An 8,791-nucleotide genomic window follows, 5' to 3' on the forward strand; every position below is an offset into this window, starting at 1 on the left:
CATAATACTTAGTGTGATGTAATGAGGTAATCACTGTATTTGGCATATATTTACTGTGATATGGTGATGTAATGTTTCTACAGTTGGCACATGCTCAGTGTACTGTAGTGATATAATCATACTAAGGTATTTAAGGGCTGAGAGGACTGGAGACAAGAGTGTGTGCTCGATCCCAGACTCCATCTTTGACAGCCTCCTGGTAGTTCTTTTGCCTTCATCACTTTTCCACCTAAGACCAAGGCTCGTCCAGAGATCCTCCAGGAAGCTAGCCTGGACATTACATTTTAGTGCCCAATGTAGAGAACTGACATGGGGTTCTAGATGACAGGCTCTGGATGTATATACTCAGCAGTTCAACTGATACCATCATAAGCTCAGTGGAGAAGTCCCTGTGATCCGGAAATAAGGTGAGTATAAAAATAGACAAGCAGGAAACTTAGGTAAAGGCTAAACTAGTCACTCTTTTTTTTTTTCCAGCTGAAATGGGACAAATACACAGTGGTCCTCAAACTTTTTAAATAGGGTTCCAGTTCACTGTCCCTCAGACTGTGGGAGGGTCAGACTATAGTAAAAACAAAAATTCACACTCATATAGTTTGAGAACCCCTGTACTAAGAAAAGAGCCTCCCCTACCCCAAGGGAAGTATGTAGAATGCATAGTTAGAGTAATAAAGAAGCAAGGTTTGTTGGTAACTCAGAGGCAGATCACTGGGCTCTTAAATATATTAGACTGCATGTCTTCTTGGCTCGCTAAGGAACAAAAAACAAGAACCAGACATGTGGAAATAAGTGGGGAAAGCAACTAATTGAATATTATGAAGCTAAGGGTCCTAATTCAATTCCTAAGGAAACATTCCTTATATACAATATAATACAATCGGCTTTAAAGGAGTCTACAAGTTCTTAAAAAAAATAAAAAAAAGGAAGAAAAGAAAAGATTTTAATGAGAACAGCCAGACAAGAAGATGTGAGGAGAAAGAGAGCAGGAGAGGGCTGATACTTCAAAAGAAGGTGAAATTTACTACCAAAAGCATTTTCCTAACAGTAAAGAAAAAAATCTTCCAGAATACAACTTTATTAAGAATATTCCCCCTCTCCCCCAAAAAAAGAACATCCCCATCCTGGTCTACATAACAGATTCTTAAAAAATGTTAGAAATACTTGATTAAAATGCAATTGTAAAATATTTAACAAAATAAATAAGGATACAATAAAACATAATGTTAAGAAATGAAGGAAGGAAGAAAGAAACAAAGGAAGAAAAAAGTAGCTAAAGTAAGAGCAACACCAAAAGGAACCATCCTTCCAGGAGTCAATCTGTCCCAGTGGATCACCCTCCTATTATACCAATGGATTCTTATCTCACTTAGAAGAACAGAGACTAAGCATGTCTATAGATAAGCAATCCATAAACATCTACATTCCTATTTTTACCTAGCTGTTTTGCTATTGATAACGATGGTCTATCTGGATTATTCTTCTAATTGCTCCAGAGACACCAAAATTAAGTTCAGAGACTATTTTATTCATCTTTGTATTCCCATAATGCCATAATTACTTGGTTAATGAATAAATGAATCATCTATGCACTTCTATGTCACTTCCATATGAGTATGTTCCTTGGAAGTGTGACTTAAGGTTAATTTAGGATTAAAAGTTTTGACTTTTTCAGTCTCTGCCTGATAACATAACTCATACCAAAGCATAGGAGTATAGACTGACTTGATGTCTTTTGTAGTCCCATTCACGGTTGAAGCATTAACAAGGCTGTTACCCAGGGTCAGACCCAGAGCTGGCTTAGCCATGTTGACCTTTCATAATGTTACCCAGTCATTGTTGCCAGATGAGAAGGGCCCAGAGAACAGTGGCCAACTGTTCAGAGGTCTAAATAAAAATAAAAGATCCAGGACCTAGGAAATATTTGACTGTTGGTGACATTGCTAAGGCCATTTCCAGGAACTAGAATTGATATCCTAAGTCAACTTGGAAAAATATAAAATAGATATTTATAATCTGTTCTCCATCCCTTTAGAAGAAAAAAAAACAGGGAAATTTTACCTATTAGATCTTTGGAGAAGGGAGAAATTTATGATCAAAGAAGAACTAGAGAACATTATGAAATACAACAAGGACACCTTTGATTAAATTTTTAAAATGTGCAAACAAACCCAATAGAAACAAGATTAAAAGGAAAGTACAAAACTGAGAAAAAAATTTTACAGACAGTGTTTCTGATAAAGGCCTCATTTCATATAAAGAACTACGTCAAATTAAAACAGTTCTGAGGTGGTATCTCAGATTGGCTAAGATGACAGAAAAAGGTAATGATAAATTTTGAAGGGGATGTGGAAAAACTGGAGCACTAATGCATTGTTGTAGAGTTGTGGAATGATCCAACCATTCTGGAGAGCAATTTGGAACTATGCTCAAAAGGTTATAAACTATGCATCTCCTTTGACCCGGAAGTGCCATTACTGGGTCTATATCCCAAGGAAATCATAAAGGAGGGAAAAGGACTCACATGTGTGAAAATGTAGCAGCTTTTTTGTGGTGGCAAAGAATTGGAAAATGAGTGGATGACTATCTGTTGGGAAATGGCTGAGTAAGTTATGGTATATAACTGTAATGGAATATTATTGTTCTATTTTTAAAAATGATGAACAAGCTTTTAGAAAGGTCTAAAAAAAATTATATGAACTGATGCTGAGCAAAACAAGCAGAACCAGGAATACATTATACGTAGTAACAGTAAGATTGTGTGATGATCAACTATGAAAGACTTGGTTCTGGGGCAGCTAGTTAGTGTAGTCGATAGAGCACCAGGAGTCAGGAGGACATGAGTCAAATCTGACTTCCTAGCTGTGTGATCCTGGGCAAGTCAATTAACCCCAATTTGCCTAAGGGGGGGGAAAAAGACAGACTTAGTTCTTTTCAGTGGTTCAATTATCTAAGGCAATTTCAAAAAACTTTGGGTAGAAAACACCTCTGCATCCAGAAAGAGAATTATGGAGATTGAATGTAAATGAGCATGATGAGGTTTAGAATTGGGATACCTAAATGAAATTAGGTTTAATTGTGGTCTAGTGGCAGGTTCAGGGTACAAGGAGTCAAATAGACCTCTCCTGCAACCCCTTTGGATTCGGTGCAAGGATACAGAGTTAAATGAGGACTAGTAGCAGCACAGAGTCCCCTGTAAAAGAATTTACAGACCCCAAAATCTAGATTAATAAAAGATGTTTATTATGGGGTTTGAAAGTAAAGTCTAGTTAGTAAAGTTGAAGGTAGAGATAAGAGACATTGGAACCAGGGTTCCAGTGGGCAGAGATCTTTTGGAGTGCCAAGTGTGGCATAGCTGCCATGTTTGGAACCTCTGCAAAGAGAGGACTCCAGCTTGGCTCTTTTATAATAGGAGGCTTTGGCTACAAGCTGAAGGGGACTTGTAGGTGGAGTCCCAGGTTGGCTCTGGGCTGGATTTCAGCCAGGGTTAGAATTTGAATTGAATTCAATGGGTTTCAGGACTGAGCCAGATAACAAAGATGAAACTGTCTGTGCTTAGGTGTGCCTGAGGCAGAGTCCGAGGAGGTTTTCTCCTTTAAAGATTTTTCAGAGTTTTGGGGTTCCCTCATCAAGTACATGCTATGTTCATTTCTTTTATTCTGTTTTTTTCTCTCTCCCATGGTTTTTCCCTTTTTTTCTGATTTTTCTCTTCAACAACATTCATAAAGAAATATGTATTAAAAAGTTAATGCACATGTATAACCAGAAAAAAAAATAAAACAATTAGTAAAGGGGAAAAAAAAGTAATAAAAGACAAAACATAAAAATGTCAAAGAAGAATAAGAAGGAGGAGGAGGAGGAAGAGGAAGAGGAGGAGGAGGACGAGGAGGATGAGGAGGACGAGGAGGAGGAGAAAGAAGAAGAAAAAGAAGAAGAAGAAGAAGAAAAAGAAGAAGAAGAAGAAGAAGAAAAAGAAGAAGAAGAAGAAGAAGAAGAAGAAGAAGAAGAAGAAGAAGAAGAAGAAGAAGGAGAAGAAGAAGAAGAAGAAGAAGAAAACACTAGCATAATCCCTCTGATTAATTCTGACTACAACTATCTCCTAATACTTCCTATACAAACTTTCTACTGGTCTGCACATATATACCCCTTTCACATCATCTATCCCTGATACATTTTTGAGAAAATATCCTACCTCTCTATTATTTGTGTTAGATTGACAGGATGTGAGGGTTTAAGAGGACCACAAACTTTATTGGCAATCAAAAATCTCCAACAAGCTAATGCTAGATTTTTTTAGATATTCAGAAAAGGAAAAGCAATAGCAAATAGTCCTCCTAAAACTCAGTCCCATTTAAAGTACATTTGGAGAATTGTGTTTACATCTGGTCATTACATTTTTTTAAAGATATGTCAAGTTAGAATGTAACATGAAGTGATCAGAATGAATGGAGTCTATTTCAAATGAAGATCAGTTGAAAGAATTGGGAATATGTGCTTGGAATATATTTGAAATATTTAGTGATGGGAAAGAAGGATTAGACTTGTCTAGCTTGGCACTAAATGACAGAACTAGGAAAAACTTGGAGTCAATTGCAGAAAAAAAAAAATTAAGTTCAATGTAGAGGAAAATTTCCTAACAAAAAGAACTGTTCCAAAGAGGAAAAGGCTCCTTGAGGGCAGACACTATTTTTTTCTATTTGGATTCCCAACTCTTAGCACAGTACCTGGCACAGAGTAGGCTCTTTATAAGTGTTTATTGATTGGATGATCTCAGGAAATAGTGGTTTCTCCCCTCAGGAAACTTTCAAATGGAAGTTGGATACCACTTACTGGAAATATTGTATAAGGAGAGAGACTTTTTTTTTTGAGTTTGGATTAAATTATTTTTGAGATTTCATTGTGATCTTAGAGTCTGATTCTTTGTCATGGTGGCCTCAGTAGTCTAAAGCAGGAAATTACCAATAACTGTTACTCCTCTCTTCTTTCTCTAATCTCTATCACTCATTCTGGCTTGAGACACTTTACCCAACTTCTGTAAACACCTGTTTGACATTAAAAATAAATCTCTGAAAAAAAATGATTTGGAAATTCTCTTATCATGTGGAATGCTAGAGCTATTAAAGAAATGAAGTTCTTGTCCAGATTCTTAAGGCAAGTAAGTAGTGATGCTACTGATTCCCCAGAAACTCAAACAGAATGGCTATCATTAGGATAAAAGTTCTCTAGAAATACATATCTCTGGATTTCATTCCTGCTAGTATGTGTACTTACCATAAAGAGTGAGGGACTGACCTTGGCACATCTGACAATACCCATATTTGGTTGATCATATTAGAAAAGAGGTGCAAAACCTCATGAGATTCATGAATGGGATTCAGAATCTCTGGGGAGCCCTTGGTTTTGCTGATCAGAGGTGTATTTAGGATTACTCTACTCCTTGGAATTTGTGTAACAATAAGAACTATATAATCCTACTCAACACATTCTGACATAAATACAAAAAGGTTTTAGCTGAGAACAAAGAATAGCATATGCTCACATTGTTGAGCTGAAAGAGGAATGTGAAGGGGAGTGTTTACATTATGTTTGGTGGTTTCATAATTAAGTTAATGAGGTTGTCCTCCTTATCAGGACATAAATTTTAGCCTTCCTCCCAGGCTGAGTGAACAGAAGCTATGCTCTGGGGCCTGAGATTAGCACATTGCCTTCCTCCTTCCTGGCTTGAGGTCATGGGTCCCCCTTATACTGGATATATGCATTGCCCTTACCACTTGTTGCTTACACTTATCAGGTCGAGCCCTGATCTTAGTGAGATGCAAGAAATTTTCCAACAAAACCAGCCTTCTGGTCCCACTGACCACCAGCTTTCATGACTATTATTAAGTTCATGAATGAGTCTACTTTCATATTCCCTAAAAGCCAAGAACTATGTCTCTTGTTTCTGAATATCTATAGACAGACAGTTTCTCTTCATTTTTCTATTTGATCTAGCTTTCCCAGGCTGTTGTTGGTTTTTAGGAAGATTTTGGAAATGATGGAAACCAAGCAGATGCAGAGTGTTCTTTTATGGGTAGAGGCCCTGAAAATTAGCCCACAGGGCTCTATAACTAGATCATGCCCCTGCATATGCTATAATTCCTCTTGATATGGCACTGAACGGCAAATTCCTCTGTAGTATTTACTGTAGCTGCTAGCTATTCCATTTATATCTCTGTGACATAAATATAGTCAGCTGTATTGTTAAGTCAGTGAATGAGAACTGGAAGTTATCTCAGCTGATACACTCCTGGGTGATGTTGGGTTTTTGAAGGCCATGCCAAAAAGTATATCCTACCAAGATGGAAGGGTTTTGAGGAGTGGATCTTGGCAACCACGGTGTGCCTGTCAACTGAGAGCCAAAGTATTGTGAAGCTTGTGACCAGAGAGCTGACCCTCATTGAATCTTTTGATGATAGCAATTCATGAAACCATCTACTCCACCCACATTTCTGAAATTGTGGCTCTTTCAAATATGGCAAGCCATTTTGGCCAGGAGTCATGGAGAATGACAGAAGAGAAAAAGTAAAATGAACTTCTGAACAAAAACAACCAAAAGGGGCCTGCAAGTTGAAGACCAACTAATGCTATCAGTTGGTGAGAGCTTTGGGAAAATGAAGACACTATAATGAATAATTGCTAACTACCAGGAGCATAGGAAAGATGCAGATAGCAAAGCTACAAGACACATTTAGTAGCAACCCTGTGACAAGCCACCACCAATGGCGTATGTCTTGGATCTAGGTCAACACTCGACATTTATGGCCAAGACCTTGGGAAATAACTTCTTATATTCAACATTATTTTTACCAATAACTATAAAGACAGAGGCTGGTACAACATTCCTTATGTAGCCAGATATAAAGATGAAATGGGCTCAGGATTTTCACTCTGAAATTGATAAAGATGTTTGCTTTTAACTTTATCAAGTTGAAAAAAAAATGTAAGCCCATTGGACTGACCTGAATCTTCCCCTTTTTTGTATGATACTACATGCAGTCCAGACATTCAATAGACAAGAAATTAAAATAGTTTTTAAAAGCATCATTGTGGCTAACTTATTAAAACAGGAAGCACATGGTAGGGATACAGGATCTGCAACTGTAAGTAGTTGAAATGTAGTCAGGGTTACCTGAAGGATGCTAAGAGTGAGTAGAAGCTGCAGTTCAGTCATCCTCTACCCCATCTCACCTTATGAACCCTCTGACCTGTCAATGTGAAAACAGGGTGATTAAGCTAGCCCAGAAAGAGAAAAGTTGAAAGTCAAGCATTATGTCAAAGATCCCACACTAAATACAAATCTTCCCTGAAGGAAAAGCTACTTATGGTTTGTCAATACTAGCACAGGACCCCATAAAATTCCATATTTGTTGTAGAAATCTTTTGCCCACAACATCCTGCTGTGTCTAATGGTAGAACTGTAGGCACATCTCAAGAGAATGTTGCTGATGGGACAGAAAGAATTTATATTGTGACCCCTTGGCCATATGGGCCCATGGAGAAGAATCCTGTGGACTTTTCACTGGTATGATTTATCATTTTAGAGAATTGTCTAGGACAGTGAAGACTTAAGCCATTTGTCCAGGGTCACAGTTTACAGTCTTTGTTAGCACCAGAATTAAAAGTTCTGCAAAGAACCCATCTCCACTGAAGAACTGCAATAACACAACAGAATGTGTATTAGGGACAATACAGAATGTTCTTCTGGAATATCAATAGTTCACTTTTTGTACAAATAATAAAACATGGAGCTCACAGAATGATAATACAGCAGAACAAACATGGCTCACTCATCTCTTTGCTGTTCTTTTTTCACATTGTTAATTTTAGATAAAATTGATCTGGATTAAAAAAATAATTATATAGAGAGTTTATAAGAAACTGAAAGAATACCAATGAGTCAGGAAAAAGAAAACAAATGAAAAGAGGTCAGATATTACCTACAAAATGAGGGTGTACCTTCAGATCTGAACTTATTACCTCCACTATTAAATAAACTTAAAAGGTTCCCCCATTACCTACTTTTTAACCATTTAAAATTATTCATAACCTGGCCCCAACCTACCTTTTCAGGTTTATTATACATTATTCCTTTCATATAGGATACTATCCATCCAGACTTGCCTTTCTACCATTCTTCACAAAGAACAATCTATTTCTCATCTCCAGGCTTTGCACATTTCACCGGTCCACATTCCCTTCTTATCTATGCCTTTTAGAATTATGGTTCTTTCATGAAGCACCCACTTCTATAAATATTGCCGTTTCTGATCCCCATAGCTGCTACTTCCTTCCCTTTTCATAATTACTTTGTATGTGTGAGAGATGTGTGTATGTGTATAGTTATACATATATTTAGTTATATCCAGCCCCACCTTTCCAATGTCCTTATATCTTACTCCCTTGACACCCCATCCCTTGACTCCAGATGTTTTCTCAGGCAGTCTCTCATACCTGAAACATTTCCCTCATCCTCCACTCCACCTATTGACCCCTCGGGCTTCCTTTAAGTGTTAACTAAAATCCCACCTTCTACTTCTACAGGAAGTTTTCCCCCACCTTTCTCAATTCCAGTGCCTTCACTCTGTTAATTATTTCCTATTTATTCTTCGTGTAGCTCATTTTGAATATATTTCTTTACATAATGCCTCCTCCTTAGATTGTAAATTCATTGCGGGCAGGAATTGTCTTTTGTTTCTTTTTGTATTTTCAGCACTTAGCACAGTAACTGGCAGATAGTAGGCACTTAATAAATGCT

The sequence above is a fragment of the Sminthopsis crassicaudata genome, chromosome 4 (assembly GCF_048593235.1).
Source record: "Sminthopsis crassicaudata isolate SCR6 chromosome 4, ASM4859323v1, whole genome shotgun sequence".
NCBI lineage: Eukaryota > Metazoa > Chordata > Mammalia > Dasyuromorphia > Dasyuridae > Sminthopsis > Sminthopsis crassicaudata.